General features: G+C 38.5%; 1 pseudogene; it reads right to left on the bottom strand.

The window, feature by feature from the left end:
* Positions 1-5,182: 5,182 nt before the first annotated feature.
* LOC116754734 lies at positions 5,183-6,109 on the bottom strand (annotated as a pseudogene).
* Positions 6,110-20,717: the final 14,608 nt, after the last annotated feature.

Raw genomic sequence — 20,717 nt, 5'->3', positions numbered from 1 at the left:
ATGAAGGGTACACTCACAAAAGTTTATTTGGTTAGTAATACTGTTCTAAGCATCTTGTTTTTATATCCCATTTAGCTGAAGCACGTTATCCAGATATGCACTGTACATCTCCTAGAGAACTGTTGAGAGGAAACTCCCTCAAATCGTAGACACAAAAACTTCACACCAAAACAGCCGTTCTGGTGTGCCTAGAAGACCATGAAATTATAGAATATCAAGACTGGAGGGCTTCCCTGGTGGCACAGTGGTTAAAAATCTGTCTGCCAATGCAGGAGACACGAGTTCGAGCCCTGGTCCGGAAAGATCCCACATGCTGCGGAGCAACTAAGCCCGTGCGCCACAACTACTCAGCCTGTGCTCTAGAGCCCGCGAGCCACAACTACTGAGCCCACGTGACTAGAGCCCGTGCTCTGCAACAAGAGAAGCCACTGCAGTGAGAAGCCCACGCACCGCAACAAAGAGCAGCCCCAGCTCACCGCGGCTAGAGAAAGCCCGCGTGCAGCAACGAAGACCCAACGCAGCCAAAAACAAACAAAAAAGACTGGAAGGCATCTGCAGATCATGGTCTTGATCCTCTCTCTATCAGGACACACGCAACAGGTACTGTTTATATGAGTAATACACTTTTCCAAAGGTAAAGGAGACCATAAGCTCTGTTCAGTTGTATGTAAAATAAAGGTCCACTTCCTTCTTTCCCATAGATCCACTTCTCAGTTGAGACACTCGATAACATGTTGAGATTAGGAAATCTAAGCCTTTAGAAGAGAAATTGGTTGCTCAAGGTCACACAGCTGCTTAATGGCAAAGCCAGATTTCTCCTCATCAGTCCAAGGTTCTTTTCTAGTTCTCTGTTTAGCATTCCTCAGTCCCAAAGGCCCAAGCTAAGTTTTAACCTAACACTTTAACCTAAATGTCTGCCTTAATCATTTGCCGCCAGAGGCAAGAGCAAACCTAAATCCACTTAAATAGTGAATTCAGCAAACTGTTTTTAAGGGAAAACAACCATTTGCATATAATGGAGAGGCAAGGGCAAGAGCAGGGACACAGGAAAAACTACAACTCTAAGAAATTCTTCTGTATTTCAGTGAATGGCCATTCAGTAAACTGACTTTTGACGTATTGACCTACAACCAGTACCTAAATACATGGCTGTATAAACATAGCTGCGAGCTAACTCAGAAGTCTCGTGTAAGCCATTATCTGTTCATATAAAATTGTGCATGATATAAAGTACAATAATTGTTCTTTCCTAACCTAGTTAATGTTTGGTTGTTTTGTAATTTTAAAAATACCAGATACCCAATTAATTTAAGCCCATTGTTTTCCAGGCTTTTAAGTTACAAATTAGCAAATTTCTTCTATACATACACTTAGCATATCTCTGGTAATTGAGAACAGAACTTGGAGCCTTACTAATAGCAAGCATATGAAGGAGAATATGAAATGTTGATTACATTCATGGATTAAAACAAAAATCTGTGGTGTGTGAAGTGTTTGGTATTTAAACCAAGAGCTTATGAAGATCAACATCAAAGGAAAATTTTAATTAATTACTATGGATTATATGTTTACAGAATCCAGAGTAAGAGAACAAGAAAATGCAACTGAGGACTAAAGATGACCAAAATATTGGCCTACACTCCATTTAAAATACATACTTCATTTTGCACTAATCTTACAGTTACTACCTTCTTAAATCACCAAGCTAAAAGCCAAATTTATACTACTTTTCACTGTGTGAGTACACATATGCATTAAGTATAAATATACATGAATGCAAAGGAAATAATCAAATCAAGAAAAAGAAAAGAAAGAAAATGAACCCAGACTCTCTTCCATTCACTCTTACTTACACCGTTTTGGGAAATCCAGTTCCATCCAAATCTCCCTCGTTTCTCCAGGAAAGTACCTGCAATAGACAGCACAGAATTCAGTGGCAACCAACCTGGGCCTTTCTGCTATTTCTGCTTCACTCTTTCACATCTGGTTATCACTCTCAAAACTCTTTGCCTTTTTGGTTGTTGTTGCCGTTATTGCTCTTTCTCTTCTAGAAAGGTCATTTCTAAGAGCAAGCTCCTATTTTTCTGCTCTCCAGGCCACTGACTTAGTTATCTCTTTAGAGAATCTAGAGGAATTCCTTCACACCAGGAAACACTTATGCTATTGGCCTCACCCACATTCCTCCCCAGGCTGAAGATGGGATTTTTTTTGAATTTATTGGGACTGTCACACAATTTCTGGACACTGACTCTGACTTCTCAGAGGTAGCCACTTACCCTCTACCCGCAAAAGAGGAAATTATCCAAAAATCATGCCTACTTGTACTAAGGTTTCCAGATAAAATACATGTTTCCGTTAAACTTGAATTTTAGATAAACAATGACTACTTTCTTAATATAGGTATATTCTATGCAATATTTGGAACTTACCTGTAATTCAAATTTAACTGGGAAACCTGTATTTTTATTTGGTAAATCTAGCAATCATAACTTGTAGCCCTCCTTCCTTTTGAAAGATTCGATTTCATTTTCTCCTCACTTTTGAGTAGCAGTTCAGTCCTATGCTCCTTATTGTTTTATATTTCTTTGAGGGATTTCCTATGCCAGATACAAGTGTACACACATGAGTACATATGAGCATATATGTGTAGTCAGAAAAGTTTGATGGCGATAACTACAATAACATAGGGCTAAAGTATAAGTCTACTGCCAAGCCTCCCTCAAGGGCTTTCTGATAATTTTCCATGTCATCCAACAGAAATTCAAAACAGTCCTTCATTCTCTAATTTATGCCAACATGGCTCTTAAAAAGATGGTGTTAGGGAGAAGGGCTTCTTTGGTAAGGCTTTACTGCGTCATCTGAATTGGTAGCCAGATCCATACGTAAGTTGTCAACTGGTAAACAGAAATTGCTCAGATTTTGACTTGGCATAGAAGAGTCCCAAACCAAATACTCTGTTATAACATTTGACCTGTCTAAAACTGTACACATTTTGTCAACACCCTAAGCGTAGGAAAGAAGAGAAGCCAATAATTTCTGTCTCTCTCAATCATCTTTATTTTTCCCTTATGCTTTCTCTATTTGCATTGAAGCTAAAAGAACAGAGAAGAGCCAGAAAGAAAATGCTATGTCGTGCACATACACACAAACACATTTCAACTTTTAAGAAAAAAAAAATATGTATATATATATGTATATATATTGGAAAGTATACATTGAAATGGTAGTTCATCCAAAATAATAAGTAAATCATGGATTCTCTTGGCGAATGTATGGATGAAAATGATTTCCTAAAAAACAAATTCTATTTCTTAGTTATCCTGATGACATATCCTGAAAGCCAGAAGCCAACATGCCTGCTTTTTCTTTCTTCTAAAGACCCAAGATGCCCCAAGATGATGGCTCCTGTGGTGGGAGTTGCTTCCATTGCTAGGTTTCCTGTGGCCAGAATTGTAGGGAAGTTATTCAGGAAAGGAAGGAAAGGTGACGTACTTCCCTATTTGCTCCTAAAAAACACTAAAATACCTAAGCACCTAATGTGTAAAGAGGACACACTTGCAAAATGTCCCAGAGAGTGATGTCCTTTAACACTCTAGGATGCTGCATTTCTTAGATTTAATCTAATTCTTATGGGAGTGGTGACTTAAGAGAATACTATCCATATATACAGAGAATATAAATATCAGGCATGATATTTTGACTTGGCATAGAAGAGTCCCAAACTAAATACTCTGTTATAACATTTGACCTGTCTAAAACTGCACACATTTTGTCAACACTCTAAGTGTAGGAAAGAAGAGAAGCCAAAATCAGGCATGTCAAACTCAAGCATGTGAGAAATAATCAACAGTATTATAAAGCAACTTAATTTACATTCATGTTGTCATCCCCATAAGCCAGTGGGAAACTTATGGTCTATGACAAAATTTAGAGATGCTCTAGGCAGCACCAAGGGGTCGGAAAGCTGTGGTTAACTACAGTATCTATTAAACAAGTTAGTTGGTCTGGTGTACACAGATTATCACCAAGATGTCTGGTGAACCTCTCAGCCTGGCCTTTCCAAGTCCATCAACCCTCTGATGATTTCTACCATCCTTAGAAAGCTTTGCAAAGTTTCCTGTTGGCTCGCCAACCTAGATGCCCCAGGAAGCCTCTGCTCTCTAAGATCTAGCCATATGCTGACAAAAAGCTGAGCAGGTCCATGGTGTCCTCGGGGCCACATACGCCACTCTCTCCTTCTCTAAGGAAATGTTAAAGATACATCAGAGAGAATTCATTTCCAGCTCATGATTCTTCAAGATAATTATTTTATAACCAGTAATTGCCATCCATTTAAGCCCTCAAGATGTACAGAATATTTATATTGTTTGTCCTGCCACAGGCCTCCCTGAGGTTAGAGATTACACAACCACTACCTACAGGAAGGAGGAAATAATGGGAATGAGGGGGAAATACAGAGGGAAGAATCTCACAGACTAATATCTCAAAATATCATAGAACCAGATATCTAAGTTCAAGCTCAACTAAGAGTTCCTCATTTTAAAAGTCAGAAAACAAGCCATTAGTGGTGTAAAGTCAAAGCTTTTGTTTCTATGTCTTTTTAAGATGTTTGACCTCAAAACACTTCATTGTAGAGAACATTGTTGAAGAGTCCGAGGCTGACTAAAGGATGAATTTCAGGAACACACAAGGATAGGATGTCTATAGTGTTTTCATAACGTGATGATATTAAAACATAAAAGAAAAATATATCAAAATATAGTGTGACATCATAAATCAAAATTAAATGCAGAACTGCCTGTCTTTATAGGTACTGGTGAGTAGATTTGCATTTTCTTTTCTGTTAAGGATGGAAACAATGGTGGATATGAAAGAAGCATCTCATTCTTTACATTCTGGCAGATTTACAAACCAATAAGCATCACATCAATGATCTTTTTTTTCTTTTTTACCTAATATCTGGCTTTTATATTTTTCTTAAAGAAATATTATTAGTTTAAAAAAGAGAGTTCCAAGAAATTTAAAAGGATTCCCAGCAATGATTATTTCTGAGATCTACCAGATTTGAAACATAATTATAAAAAGCTAAAACCAAAGTATACATTCCTACTTTTTCCTTTTAAAAAAAATTCAGACCATGTGTCACATCAAGAAAGTTCAGCAGGTTACCGGGGCCACAGCCTTAGTCATCCTCAGAATCACTGTCCCTCCTGGTGGGGATGCAGTATTGCACAGAGGAAAGCAGCACATCTTCTATGAGTTTCTTAGGGTTTTCCTCCAGGCTTGTCTTGATTGCTCCAGACTCAATTTCCACTCCAACTCGTCCATTGTCAGGTTCGTGCCACCAAACACCAGAGGTCCAATAAATTCAGCCTTGATATCACCTTCAAGGTACGCAAATGTCGTGGGCAGATTCCTATCAGGATAACTGGGTATGCAGGCTGTTGAAATGGCTTTGATAAATTTGACATCAGGAAACCTCCTGGCAAGTCCACTGAAGTGCTGATTTATCAGAGAACAGAGGGGAATCCCTTGTTTGTAAAGGTGCAGGATGACCCACAAGCCCTCACCAGCTTTGTTAACTTTTTTTTTTTTTTTTTGCGGTATGCGGGCCTCTCACTGTTGTGGCCTCTCCCGTTGCGGAGCACAGGCTCCAGACGCGCAGGCTCAGCGGCCATGGCTCACAGGCCCAGCCACTCCGCGGCATGTGGGATCCTCCCAGACCGGGGCACGAACCCGTGTCCCCTGCATCGGCAGGCGGACTCTCAACCACTGCGCCACCAGGGAAGCCCCTGTTAACTTCTTGAACATAATCGTTTCCTGAGATTTCCAAAACTTCTCCAAGTTTATTCTTCAGTTGGGTTGCTTTCCACTCGGCCAGTCTCTGCTACCTGTACTTTTCAATCACACGTTCATCTTCCTCACTAAATTCCTCTTCGTTATCCTCCGGTTCTTCCAAAGTCATGTCTTCATACGTTTTCACAATGGACTGCTGAAGGACCCGCTCTTCTGCCTCCTTATCCAGATCTTTCAAACTTCCCTCGGAGGGCAAGATGCCTCTTTTGCGTAAGATGTCTTTCCACTCGGTGTCTGCGTTGGAGTCCTGCATTTTCTCACGAGTCGCTCCATCCCAGCCGGCGGCAGCCACTCTGCCCCTCAGCTCTCCTCCGCGCATGCGCGCAGCCACCGACCCGCTTCTTCCCAATTATCTTTTTATTGTACACACCCTGGTGAATTTTTATTCCAAGAGACATAGCTCTTTTGAATCTAATATAAGAGTCAGCCAAGCAAATCAAGTTGGGCAGGATAAGCCGTAGATTTCTGAAGTGTGAGGTGTTTTCCACTTACATGAAAATAGAGAAGTGGACACCACTTTATAAATAGCTTTAGTTTGGCTACCCATGACAACAGTTTTCCAAAGAGTAGTTCCAGAAGGCGATTTGCAGAGGAAGGAATGTGACTAAGTAGTCTGGTTCCGGATGTGTAGGTGGACAGCAGTGACACAGAACGCTTCTGACTGGCCCTGAAGGACTACCTAGTGTAATATACCAATCCAATGACCGGATTCTAAGATCACCTAACAAATGGACCACTTCAAAGGCAAACTGCCCTGACATGCTTTGCTGAAAATATCAATAGCTTGTTTTTGCCTAAGCTTCAGCCATACCAGAATATAAAAGGACGAGATTAAACTCCACATAAGGAGTAGGAAAAAGAAAACTGAAAATGAAGAAACTTAAAAGAATGAAGAATGAAAAAAAAAAGATTTCACGAACCTCAATTAGGATAAAGAGTGAGCCTAAAAGAAGAAGGGTAGAGTAGTTTAGAAAGAACTGTTTAAATCTCAAGCAGGCCTCGGGCTTATAGCTCTTTGGTAAAGAACAATGCAACCCTGGCAGCAGAAAGCTCAAAATGACCTCATGGGCCTCTCGGATTACTCCATGATTCAAGAGTCATGTGTGTCTGGTGTGTGTCCACCAAGGCTGGAGCACACGTGATGGGACAACCAGCAAAGAATTTCCTGGTACCACATGTGAGTTAGGCAGAGCATGTTTGAAGATAATGATCCTCTATTTTTAAAATGTGAGATTTAATGTGCCTCCTAATCCTACTTTGGAAGTCTGCTTCTTTATTCATACCAGCATGTTTATTTTAATTTTGGTATATTTCAGAAAAATGACAATATTCCAAGGAAATAAAGAAAGAAAAGATTGAGTCAGAAGAGTTTCTGTTCATTTGCTGAAGCTTCTGGAGAGGAAAACAGGAATAGAGTTAGTGATTCATGTAGGCAAATAATACTTGATTAGCATAAAAGTGGTGTTTTTTTCCAAATAATGTCAAGATGCCTTTTGTACTAAACGACTCCACAGGGCAATGTGACATTTCCTTAGTGGCCTGCAGGTTAATTCACACTCTCCTTGGTCACCAGGAAAGTAGGATCAAGTAGGGGCTATGCTCTGCCTTTCTGTGTAACCCCCTACATACCTATAGTGCCATTCCAACCACTTCCTGTATCCAGTTTTATCTCCCTCCAAACTTTTCTTCACCTTGCAACCAGAGTGCTCTTTCAAAAATGCAAACCTAATAAATGCCAAAGGCATGATCATGAAAGAAATAATTGATAAGCTGGACTTTATTAAACTTTAAAACTTTGGTTCTACAAGAGATAACTGCAAAAAAGAAAAATGAGAAGACAAGACACAGACTGGGAGGAAATATTTTGCAAAAGACATCTTATAAAGGACAATCATCCCAAATAACTCTTAACACAAAAGGAACTCTTAAAATTCAACAAAAATAAAACAAACAACCTGATTTAAACATGGACCAGAATCCTGAACAGATATCTCACCAAAGAAGATATACAGATGGCAAATCAGCATATGAAAAGATGCTCGACATCATCTGTCATCAGGGAAAGGCAAATTAAAACCACGAGATACCACCACACAACTATTAGAAAGACCAAAACCCAAAACATTGACACCACCAAATGCTGGGGAGGATGTGATGCAAGACCTCTCATTCACTGCTGGTGGGAACACAAAACAGTACAAAAACTTTAGAAATTAGTTTGGCCGTTTCTTACAAAACTAAACATACTCTTATCATACAATCCAACTCCTTGGTATCTATCCAAAGAAGTTGAAAACATGTCCACACAAAAACTGCACATGGATGTTCACAGCAGCTTTATTCATAACTGCCAAAACTTGGAAGCAATCAAGAAGTCCTTCATCTGAATGGATAAATAAACTGTGGTACATCCAGACAATGGAATATTACTCAGCTTTAAAAAGAAATGAGCTATCAAGTCATGGGAAGACATGAAAAAACTTTAAACGCACACATTACTAAGTGAAAGAGGCCAATGTGAAAATGCTGCATACTATATTATTCCAACTACATGACATTCTGAAAAGGCAAAACTATATAGACAGTAAAAATATCACTGTGTGTCAGGTTGGGGGGGGAGAGAAGAATAGGTAGAACACAAAGAATTTTTAGGGCAGTGAAAATACTCTGTATGATAACATAATGTTGTATACATGTCATTATACATTTGTCCAAACCCATAAAACCTACAACACCAAGAGTGAACCTTAATGTTAACTATGGACTTAGGGTGAATATAATGTGTTCATGCAGGTTCATCAATCATAACAAACGTACCACTCTGGAGGGGGGATGTTGATAATATGGGAAGCTATACATATACCCACTGCTGTAGCAGCCAGGGGATACATAGGAAATCTCTGTACCTTTCTGCTCAACTTTGCTGTGAACCTAAAACGTCTCTAAAAAATAAATAAATAAAACTTTAATAACAACAACAAAAATTGCAAACCTAATCGGATCACCCATTGCTAGCTTAATAAAATGACTTTTCCATGACTCTTAGCATGAAATCCACTATATGTGACATGATTTAGGTCCAAGACCTACTTCCTCAGGCTCACACTGTCCTTCACTATGCACTGTGCCTCAAACTCACCTTTTTGTCCCTCAGATTTCATCATAATTTTAAATATGTATTTGTCCAAGAATGTGTTATTTTAATATATGTGTTTGCCACTAGTCTTGAGATCCATGACAATAAAGATCATATATTCCTATTTATTAAGCTACTTGGAAGCAGAACAAAAATTTGATCCTAGGTTTCCTGCCTTCAACACCATTGCACTTTTCACTCCACCTTCTCTCCTTAAGTTTCTCTATCTCAATTCCGAAACATTGTGACTCTCAAGGCATACTATCCAGATGAATTTCCCCAGGTTCTCAGCCCTCTTTTCTATTTACCCTGATTTTCTCACTGTTTCACCAAGCAGGCTATTCCCCACCTCCCTATCATTGCCCATGATCCTCCCATAACTTGGAACATTATGGATTGCCCAAGGTTAACTTGACACTTCACTTCTCTTCCAAGCCTTCATTGTACTCTTCTCTGAATTTTTATAGCACATTTGCTCAATTTGACACAGTATTACATTAGAGTTTTGCATAAATATTTATTATTCTAACTTTTCATCTCTATTGGAAGCTACTTAAAGATGGAATCCATGAAGTCTCATGCTTCTGTACACCCCACTGCTCCTAGCACAGTGCTGACTAGTACATGATTGGCTGATTTCATGAGAAGCCTTTCCAGAGGTGACCCAGCTCTTACCACGTCACATCCCAAGGGGCAAAGCTTCCTAAATCTCAGGCAAATCTTCTGCCTCCCTAAAAAAGATTTTTCTTTTCACAGTACATTGTCCATGTGAATTCCCCCTGAGTTCAAAAGAGAAGACACAATCAGCATGCTGGGCTTTCCGGGGTTTCTTCTGAGCAAAAACTTTCTGGATTTTGAGCTCCATAGTATATCTTGCCGAGAGGTCAAATAATAGAAAAAAGAGAAGAAACGACATCGTTAAGGAATCTGACAAAATTTTACATATGCCAGCTGTGAAAACAGTACATGCTGCCTTTTAAGGGATATACATCTGAGTACACTCCTTGGAATGGTGCTGGATCATCACGATAATACAACTTCATGACTGGCTCAAATGTATCTTAAGTGTCTGTTCTACAGATTTTTAAAAATATAACTCAAGTTCCTCTAGTTCTCATCAACAATGATAATGTAGTCTCCAAATGATTATCTCCATAAGAATTATTCTTATAGAAAAGTATCTTAAATTTCTTCCTTTTTCCCCAACAATAAATAGACTAACAGTTCAAAACCTCAAGGGTCTGGCTGCAATTATTTGGGCCTTGAGTACCACTATACTGAAGAAGATTCATGTTACTGTCATCTACTTGAATGGCATAAATATATATATACATATATATATATATATATATATGTAAATAAAATAACCAAGCATGAATTTCCTGGATAGGAACAATACCACCAAGAAAAGCAACAACAGCAGCAGTTATCATTTACTGAGCACACCAATATTCAGACCTTTTAAGTAAAGCCTTTTTCATCCTTACAGATATGCAAGAAAGTAGAGGTATTATTCTCCCCAATTTTACTGCTATGCAGACAGATTCGAAGGATTCAAACAGGAAAAAAAAGCAGAATTTGAATACTCAAAAACCAGTACTCTTTCTACCATAAAAAGCGTGCAATTGATAGCTCTTGAAAATTCAGAAAGCTTTTAAAGACCGAACGGGTATACTGAGGGTTTTACTTTCAGTCCCCAAACTTCAACATAATGTAGAACATGCCACAATATATGTTGCAATTACATGAAGGAAGTTGAAGTTACTTTACTGTAAGAATTTTTTTCTCTTGTAATCATGATAATAATTGACATATTTTTATGCCGACTGACAGAATCTATGCAGAGGCGATTTAGAATGCATTTAGCATAGGAATTTGGTTTTGTTCTTTTTAACTTGTTATTAACCTGTTACATCTGATCTTCCCAGGGTGGGGTGGGGTAGGAGGGGTGGGCAGGGGAAGATTATACAATTCTACCCTACTGACCTCAGGAGTAGCTATGTTATTTCCTAAGGCAATGAAATGTGAACAGAACTGTCATTGGTTACTTTTGGCTGGAGGCTTTGAGAATCAGCGTATGCTTTGCCATCCTCATTTTCCTCCTTAGCCATAAGACCACCAGTGTTCTAGACTGTAGCTGATCCATCCGCCTGGGTCCTCAATTAGAGCCACAGCCAACCCTCAATGGACATGGAGCATGAGTCACATAAAAACCTTTGTGGCTCTAAGCCACTGAGATAGTGTGCCTGTTTGTTGTCACAGTATAACCTAGCCCATTTTAACAGATACATCTGTTAATTGCTCTTTCTACCAATTCCCATTGTATTTGATCTCTGGTGCAATAATACTGCATAGTAATCAACTCCAAAACCCAGCACCTTATAACAACAGGTTCTCATCTCTCACTCATGGGTCTGAAGGTTGGCTGTAGCTCTCTGTTCTTAGTTGCGATATTCTTGACCCACAAGATTGTGGGCTGGCTTCAAAGATCATTCTACATGTCTCATTCTAGAATCAGTACCTACTTGAGGTACCTTATTCTCATAGCACATGGTAGAAACACAAGAAGCTATGAAAACAATACAAGTAAATTTAAACCCTCTGCTTGTACCACACCACTAAAAAGCATGTTCTGTGACTAAGTCCGAATTCAATGACTACTCCACAGGGAGGTACTGCAAGGTAGCATGGTACAGAGAAAGAGTGAAAATTGAAAACAATTGTCCAACTTAACCGCAGCCCACCCACTTGATCAAAAATATTCACTTTCTCATACAGGAAAAACTCACCCCTCCAAGACATCCCAAAACGTCTTGATGACAACATTAGGCATGAAGTCCCAGATCTTATGATCTAGATTGGATCCATGTGTAGTTGCTCTTGATCTAAACAACCGTGAACCTATAAAGATAAGTTATTTGCCCCCCACCCTTCCATATAGCCATCATGAATGGTGGGATAGAGACAGGATAACTGCAGTAAGCACCACCATTTCAAAAGGGGAAGAATGAAAGGCAATAGCAGTCACTGGTCAATAGCTATTCTAAATCACTCTGGAGAGAACGCCCTACCATGGGATAGAAAATCTCTCAGTTAGGCCCAAGTCCTGTTTCTTAGGAGAAACTTTCCAGTTCATTGTTTTCCTTGGCTACTAGCTCCATTCTCTGGGATGTTCGCCCTTTTCTTTGGCCGTATATGGAGAGGTCATTGGAGAATACACCATCATTGGTTGATAAGTCTCTTTCTCCACCAGTTTCCTGTCTGTAGAAAGCTAGAGGATCAAAAGGTCTTTCTAAGCCTTAAACTGTCACTCTCTCTTTTAATCCATGCTAATGATACTTTGCAGCTCTCTCAAAAACTTTTTTCGCCTCTTGGTCTTGACCTATCAGACTGCACTCAACTCCATCTAGCAAAATTCTTTTTGAGATATGACTCTTTCTCTAGACTCCACAAAGGCAGTGGCCATGATTTCATATAGATGTGAGTGGTGTATTCAGAGGGAAGGAAACAGCTGAAGAACCCAAAGGAAGCTAGCAAGGTTTAAGTCAGATGTATCAAGCAACCTGACCTCCGTTTTTCAAAACTAATCCGAATCCTTACCTTTTTCTGGGAGAATGTAATCTTTTAATATGATTATAACTTTAATGTGATTATGACTATATGCTTTAATATATTTGGTCTTGTTCCTTCTATCTTGTTTTATTTTTTTAATAAGTCATGCCTCTGTTTGCTTCTCATGTACCTTTCTGGCTGTTGTAGAATTGGTTAAATTTTCTCACTTCATTCTTTTCCTTTAGTGATTTGAGAGACATACATATTATGTTCGGTCTTCCAATATTTCTTCTTACATTTGTAACGTGAGTGTCCAAACATTCTATCAATGAATAGCTCCTGACACAGTACCTGACAAATAGTATGTGCCAAACAAATCCTTGTTTAAGTAATTATGACTACAATTATCATCATTATTTCTTGTACTCCACATTATTCCCTCGTATTGTTTTTCTTTCACTTTGCTTAACCTTTTAGTACTTCTTTTAGAATGTTTCTGTGGTTAGTAAACATTCTGAGGCTTTGTAAATCTTAAAAATATATAAATTTCAAATTCCTATCCCTGTAAATTGTAAACTAGCTTAAGGATATATAGAATTATGAATCTAAAATTATTTTCCCTATAAACTCTAAAGGTATTTCTTCACTTCCTTCTAGCCTCCAACGTTGCCAATGAGAAGGCTAATGTTAATCTGATTTCCATTTCTCGTAAGAAATACAGTCTTTTACTCTCTGAATCTTTAGAATTGCATGTTTTTCCTTAGTTTTGAAATTTCACCACAATATATCTATTTGCACGTGGGTCTTTTATCATTCACCTAGCTCGGCACTCACAGGCCAACTGAAGGCTCATGTCTATCTTGACCTCTAGAAATTTTTTTTCTATCATTCCTTCGATTATTTTTCATTCATAGTTTCATTATAGAAACTTCTATAACACTGATATTTAAACTTCGGCTTATCTCTTAACTTTTCTTTCATAGATTCCATCTATTTGTTATTTTATGCTATATTTTAGAATTATTTTTGCTTAATCTTGCAGCTCATTAGTTCATGCTTGAGTTATATATACCTGTTATTAAATTTATTCAATTATTTTTCTTTTTTAAAAAATAAATTTATTTATTTTTGGCTGCGTTGGGTTTTCATAGCTATGTGCGGGCTTTCCCTAGTTGTGGTGAGCAGGGGCTACTCTTCATTGCAGAGCATGGGCTCTAGGCATGAGGGCTTCAGTAGTTGTGGCACACAGGCTCAGTAGTTATGGCTCACGGGCTGTAGAATGCAGGCTCAGTAGTTGTGGTGCACGGGCTTAGTTGCTCCACAGCATGTGGGATCTTCCCAGACCAGGGCTCGAACCTGTGTCCCCTGCATTGGCAGGTGGATTCTTAACCACTGTGCCACCAGGGAAGTTCCCAATTATTATTCAATTATATTGTTTTTTATCTCCAAGATGTCTTTTTATCTCCAAGATATAGCCTCTCATCCCACTGGGAATATTATTTATACTTATTCAAAGCCTTTTCCTGCATGCTTCATTGGCTTTTTGTCAGGTGTTATGTTTATTCAGTTCACTGTCACTAATGCCTGATGATTTCGTTGTATGCCTATGACTGCATATTTACTGTGGTTCTTCCCCCATGGGAAGGAGTAGGACAAGCTACCCAACCAGGGAGCACCAGCAAATCATTTTACAGGAGTAAGGGCTTTCTATCCTACCTGGGTATCATAAGCCATCAAGGGCCAGCCCTCCTCTCTGACCTAAATCCTCACACTCACCATGCCAAGAAAAAATATCAGTGGCTTGGAACTCTGGAATTGGTTGTGGAGCAATTCACCAGCTTGTGTCAGTTTGACACCCCAACCAACTGCCTTGATTCTTCTCAGGGACCTCTCTGCCCCTTGGATCCAATGTCCTTGAAGTGTAGCGGTCCCCTAGAGAGCTCCCCATATATGTTGCACTATCCTCTTGTGCACTTGGAGGGTTATAGTTTCCTCAGTCAACTGATTTCATGTGTTTAATTATAGTCATTCTCTTTATTTTACAATGTTATTATGGACTTACTATTTTTAAATATTTTCTCTGTTTAAGGATTGGAGGTGGAAGGAAAAATAGGAGCATGTGCTCATTTTTCCATCTTGATCTAATCTCCTCTGCAGTCTCATTTAGTTTATACTACTAGCATATTAACTTTATTAATTGTCTTTAACAGATTGTACTAAGATAAACTTGAGATCCACCCAGGTCAAAATAACACAAATTATGAATCAGTAGAGTTTAAATGGCTGAGGTTTTACTGCTGATTATTGAGGCTTTGTCTATACAACACCCAAACAAAACTGTCAACTCAAGGGAAAAACAAAATCAGTTGAGCTCATTTTGAGACAATGCTTTGATTTCAAATAGTTGCAATGGTGTCATGTAGACACAGACTGGGTTGTACTTGACCTATGAAGTAACTGGAGCAATTAGAGATTATGTGATGTTGTTCAGATAACACAGCCAAGTAGCCATTTGGTCAAGAATAGCCCCCAATGAGTACTTGCCCTCTGAAAATCCTTTTGGATTTCTTCTTCAGCTCATTCAATCAATTTATGGCTTTTTGGGGAGAGCCAAGAAAATGCATCATGCACCACCCTGTGAACTAAGGAACATTTAGTTCACGTACCCTCCAGCTCTTGCACTAACAAGCAGCAGTAACACCATAGCAGAAATTATCTCCAATCGCATTAATTCTCCTTAATATATAACATGTGGCCAGGCAATGTGACCCTTCCAAAGCTGTGTTTTCTAGAACACTGTGCTTATTAAACTCCTCTCTAAGAACATATTATGAATAATCAATGACAATCTGCTTCTCATCCCCCCTTAAAAAATGTTCAAAATGCAGAATACCATCTTAGCCAGAAATGCCTCTCCATTTTTAAACTATTACACAAAGAAGAGTTTTTATTATTTGTGGTCATATCTTCAGTTTTGATGCTAAAAAGTAAGAAACTATTTGAAAAATAATGCTTCTGGTCTGGTGTAGTGGACATCTGCAGTTTCAACACCTGGGCTAGAGGCAGAATCTCAGCATGGACAGGAAGGGAATATCCTCAGAGTCAATTAGATACTTCAGAATTTTTGATGAAAAGAAGCAATTCCTTCAATAACAAAGGCTGTTATTCTTCTTTCAAAGAACAGCATGAAAGCAATTCTTTCCACAGAGAATCTGGCCTTATTGCTGTCATACCCACAAAATCTATTATTATCCAGTATCCAAAGAAGAGAGCTCCTTACCCACCAATAGTAAAAAGATATATGGATTCCACCTACAAAGGTTTTCAAATTAGAAATGATTTCTTCAGAGGAAACAAAGGAAGGATTTTGGAATGAAAGAGAGCACATTTCAGAGAAATGAGACAGATCTATACCACATGGGATGAGCCCAGTGGCACTGATAGCATCAAGCTTGTTTGCTATAGGGAGAGCGTGTTGCTACCCAACAGGACAGCAAAGCCAGGGAAAAATGTCAGAATGTTGTTTTATGGACACATTTTAAAAAATGCTCATATATTGAAACTTTAATCAAGTCTTACAGCCTAATTTTCTCATTTGTATCCCTGTGTGGCAATAAAAAACGGGTGAACTAAGCCTCTTTTTTTGTATGTCATCAGCAGCATGAGTTTGCCCAGACACACGCTCCAATTTGAAATTATTTTCCTTTTGTGAATGAACACCACCAGTTTGACTGGAAACCCATTTACTTTTAGTGTTAAACCCACTGGGGAGGGGCCGTGCCTAATTGAGTGGTAAACTGTACCCTCTATATTGATATACAATACAGGAAAAAGAAAGGAAAATGTGAAACAGCTTCTCTCAGCACCTAAGTTAAGCAACTTTGTAAGTTCAGTCCTACAGACATATATTCCATTGTCTACCAGATCTACTAGAAAAATGCTAAGCTTTAAATGTAGAGAACAAACGTACGGACACCAAGGGGGAAAAGTGGCGGGCGGGCGGCGGGGTGGGTGGTGTGATGAACTGGCAGGTTGGGATTGACATGTATACACTAATATGTATAAAATGGATAACTAATAAGAACCTGCTGCATAAAAAAATAAATAAAATAAAATTCAATAAATAAATAAAAGTAAAAATAAAATAAAAGTATCTATATCTTCCTAAGTGTTAAGGCTACATATACGGCTATCCAAGTTACGCATTGATTAAGATAGTAATAGTGGAATCTAAATCAGCAAATTGTATTCAACATTCACGTGCCCAGAAATTCTAACTTCAAATTTTTTCTTAACATCTCCTAATGATCCCTCATGGAAGATGAAATGGTGGTGTATTACTGTTCCTTCTTAAACCTGGCCTTCTCCAGTCCATTATTTTTCTGTTCACTCAAATTGCTTCTTCACGTGAAAGTTTCCTTTGAAGTTCACATTTATTCCTATGCCTAGACAACTGAAACCTGATGGCACAGCTCCTGGGTCTACAAGTGCTTACAGCTGATAACACCTGTACTTCACAGAATCTAATAATATTCTCAGCTAAAGTCAAATAACCACAATAATCTCTAGGTAACAACCTTCTTTTGTCAGCCTCCAAACATATACAGATGTTATGACAAACACGTATATATGTTAGATTTATATTTTGATACCAAATTTATGTCAGTTTCCATTTTCCTCAGTGCTTAATCTAGTAAGTTATTTTTAGCGGTAAGTTATTTATTAATAAAGACCTTGCTACTGCGATGGCCACTCCTATATAGGAGGAAATCTGGTGCTTAGGGGTTTCAGGAAAAAAGCCCCTAAATGGCACTTGAATGTCCGACATTCATCCAAAGACATAAAACTCAAATTGAAATGAATACCAAAATGGGCAAATAAACATATCAAGCATAATATGTATAAGTAATATAAGTAATACCTACAGATTATGTCTCTTTATATGACAGCAGGTAAAATCACCACCATTTTATCACTTAGGAAAAAGGGAATGAGATTTAAGAATTGGTCAACACATCGCTTCTCGGCCTTTTGGCTAAGATCAAGTGTAGAATTGGTCAACACAAAAAAAGATGTACAGAGGTACATTGAGAGACCAGAGATAAAGAGGAATGAGAGAAACAGAGAAAATAGGAAGAAAGAGTCCATGAAAAAACCTGGCCTACAGGTGAGTTTTTCTGTAAATTGGCTAAGTCCACTATGGTATCTGGACACCACTTGGCAGACACAGCAGACAGCTGCAGCCCTCTTCTCAATTTTTAAAATACACTAGATTAACAACAGATTTTAACACTCAGCTGGGGACACTGTTTCCAGCGTATATTATTATTATTATTATTCATTAAATTCTATGAGAAAATGCAAGGGAGAAGGCCTACTTTGTTTTGATGAGTATTATTCTAATGATTATTTGAAGTTACTTGTCCCTAGCTAGGTTACTTCCAAAGTCATTCTTTATACATTTTTCAACAGTAAAGAAAGCAACTAGATTTAGCTCCATGACTGCCTTAGACTCTGGTGTATATATTCTTATCTAATAGGTGTATTTAGATTATTGACTAACCACATTTTTTTTTTTTTTTTTTTTTTGCGGTACACGGCTCTCACTGTTGTGGCCTCTACCCGTTGTGGAGCACAAGCTCTGGACGCGCAGGCTCAGCGGCCATGGCTCACAGGTCCCAGCCGCTCCGCGGCATGTGGGATCTTCCCGGCCTGGGGCACGAAACCCGTGGTCCCCTGCATCGGCAGGCAGACTCTCAACCACTCCGCCACCAGGGAAGCCCGACTGACCACATTTTTTACTACAAGTCTTCATTTTAAAAGGTAAAACACAGATATGGTTTCCCCAAGCCAAACCCAAGCAGCATACTGGTTGTAGTCAGATCAGTCCTCAGGGCATACAATGCTGACAGGACTGACAATTTGTAAAGCTTCCAGTGAGGGTGCTTTTCTCTAATGTGTGTGTTTTCCAAGCTAACAGAAAGATAATACAAGATATGTGGCAAACTACTTCATTGTGTATGAATGTATCTCAAAACACAGGGACCTAAGAGGCAAAATGGATAAGCTGCAGGAAGGCTATGCTCTAGGGCATTACTAGAGTGCTATAATTCCAAAATCTAAGGAGAAAATTCCATTCATCAGACAGCAAAACTAATGTTCATAAAACTGGCAGCAGGTCATAGTCATTCTCACAGGCAGTTCAGCTTTAAGTACTACAGATCTGGACAGACAGAGGAGAGAGAGGACATTAAACTGTTGAAAATATGTTTGTCTCTCACGTGAGAAAGTAAGGTTGGAAAAAGCACCAAATCTCATTCTCCAGTAAGAATAAACACAGTTACGTCCACACTTTGTCTCCTGTGTTTGCAAGCTGAAGTAGATGTTGAAAAACATACCCCTGATTTGAAAAGTAAGAAAAATGAAACTCAGTCTCATACGCGGTCCTAGATTCAAAGTTAGAAATATGCCAAAGGACAGCCAGTTCCTGACTGCACACAGAGTACTTTCAAGTGCCAGCAGAAAGAGCAGAACTCATGAAGTGCCCTTACCATCTTTATCCAGTAAATCAGGAAGCGATTTCTTACTGAATCTTGGAATTTAAAAGATTATCTCTCTAGCACTCCCTGCTCTTTCCCTTCAAACCATGACATGGAGAAAGTATGAACCCCATCTCAGATCTTGGCAAAAATGAAGATTCTGACAAGGTGACTGTCCCACAGTAGCTGCCTCTATATTGATATAGAAACATGCATATTTTCCAAACAGTTCCCTAAAAAGAAGAGTCCACTACAATACTGCCACAGAAGTTCTTCCCTGAAAGATTCTCCCAGTTCTGTTTACCACATTCAACCAGATATGAATTCCTGTTTCTTCTATGTGTCTCATTTTTGGTCTTTTTCCCTTTCCATTCACTCTATTACAAACATAGATGACCCTCCTCATCAACAGACTAGTGGAATAGTTTCCTAAATAGGTATCATTAGGGCCTCTTCCCTTTCAACCTAACCCTTCCTATCCTAGATTTGTCATTCCATAGCTCAGCTACGGCCACTCCATTCCCCTGCTTACAAATATTCAGAAGTTCCCCCATTGTTTTGAAATGGTACTGAATGTCTCCATAATCTTAACTACTGCTTTTCCAGGCTTCCTCCCATTTTGCATACCCTACATTTCAATCACCCTGACATGTACATACAGCATAAACATGCACCATTTTCCTACAAGTTTTCCATGCTGGTGGCAATTGGAAGGGGTGAATTGCCCACTAGCTCTTAAAGACTTCTGCTTAGAAATGTAGAGTGGCCAAAGCAAGCCATGTCTTCAAGAAAGCAGTAAAGGACAAACGTGACAAAAGTCCAATAAAAGGAGAACTGGAGTACTTGTGAGTGTAACTAATGACCACCACAGTCTGAAATCATCAGGTACTAAATGTAATGGAAATACTTAATGTGAAATATTTAGAGATGAATCTAACAAAGTAAGTGCAAGATTTATATGCTGAATACTACCAGAAATTCCCAACAGTGTGTTCATTCCTGGAAATACTCAAACTTGTTAAGACATCAATTTTCTCCAAACTGATCTGTAGATTTATCATATTCCCAAACAAAGGAAGATTTGGTGGGTGATGGGAATGGTCTGCTTCTTGACTGAAATGGTGGTGTACATTTGTCAAAACTCATTAAACTGTACACTTAAAAGAGATTAAGTTTTATAATATGAAATTTATGCCTCAATAAATCTGACCTTAAAAGTATTAAAGATTTTTAAAATACAAAGAGCGAGGCATAATCATTTCACTCATTAATCAATTGCTTTATGAATCTTAATCTTAACCCTTGCTTCCACATTTTGGAGTGTTGGCTTTAAAGTAAAATATCTAACCTTTTTGTCTACCTATTGGAGAAAACACTTATAATAAATTTCTTCACAATGATGAGAATCAATATTTTAGCATCTCCCTTGATAATAGACTAATTTTACAGAAACACCAATATTTCTTTAAAATTCTACATGCCCTCTTAAAATCTTAATAAGAGCGCCAAAAGAGATAAAGAAACTTCTCTTCCTCCTAATTTCCCAGCAACAGGGTGTATCCAAACCAAAGTTACATTAAATTTATCTTATCTGTTTTTTCCTTATTTATAATTATTCTTTCGCTGATTAAAGA

Source organism: Phocoena sinus, chromosome 5, assembly GCF_008692025.1.
Source record: "Phocoena sinus isolate mPhoSin1 chromosome 5, mPhoSin1.pri, whole genome shotgun sequence".
NCBI lineage: Eukaryota > Metazoa > Chordata > Mammalia > Artiodactyla > Phocoenidae > Phocoena > Phocoena sinus.
The sequence above is the reverse complement of the archived record's forward strand: the minus strand, read 5'-3'. Positions and strand labels throughout refer to the sequence as shown.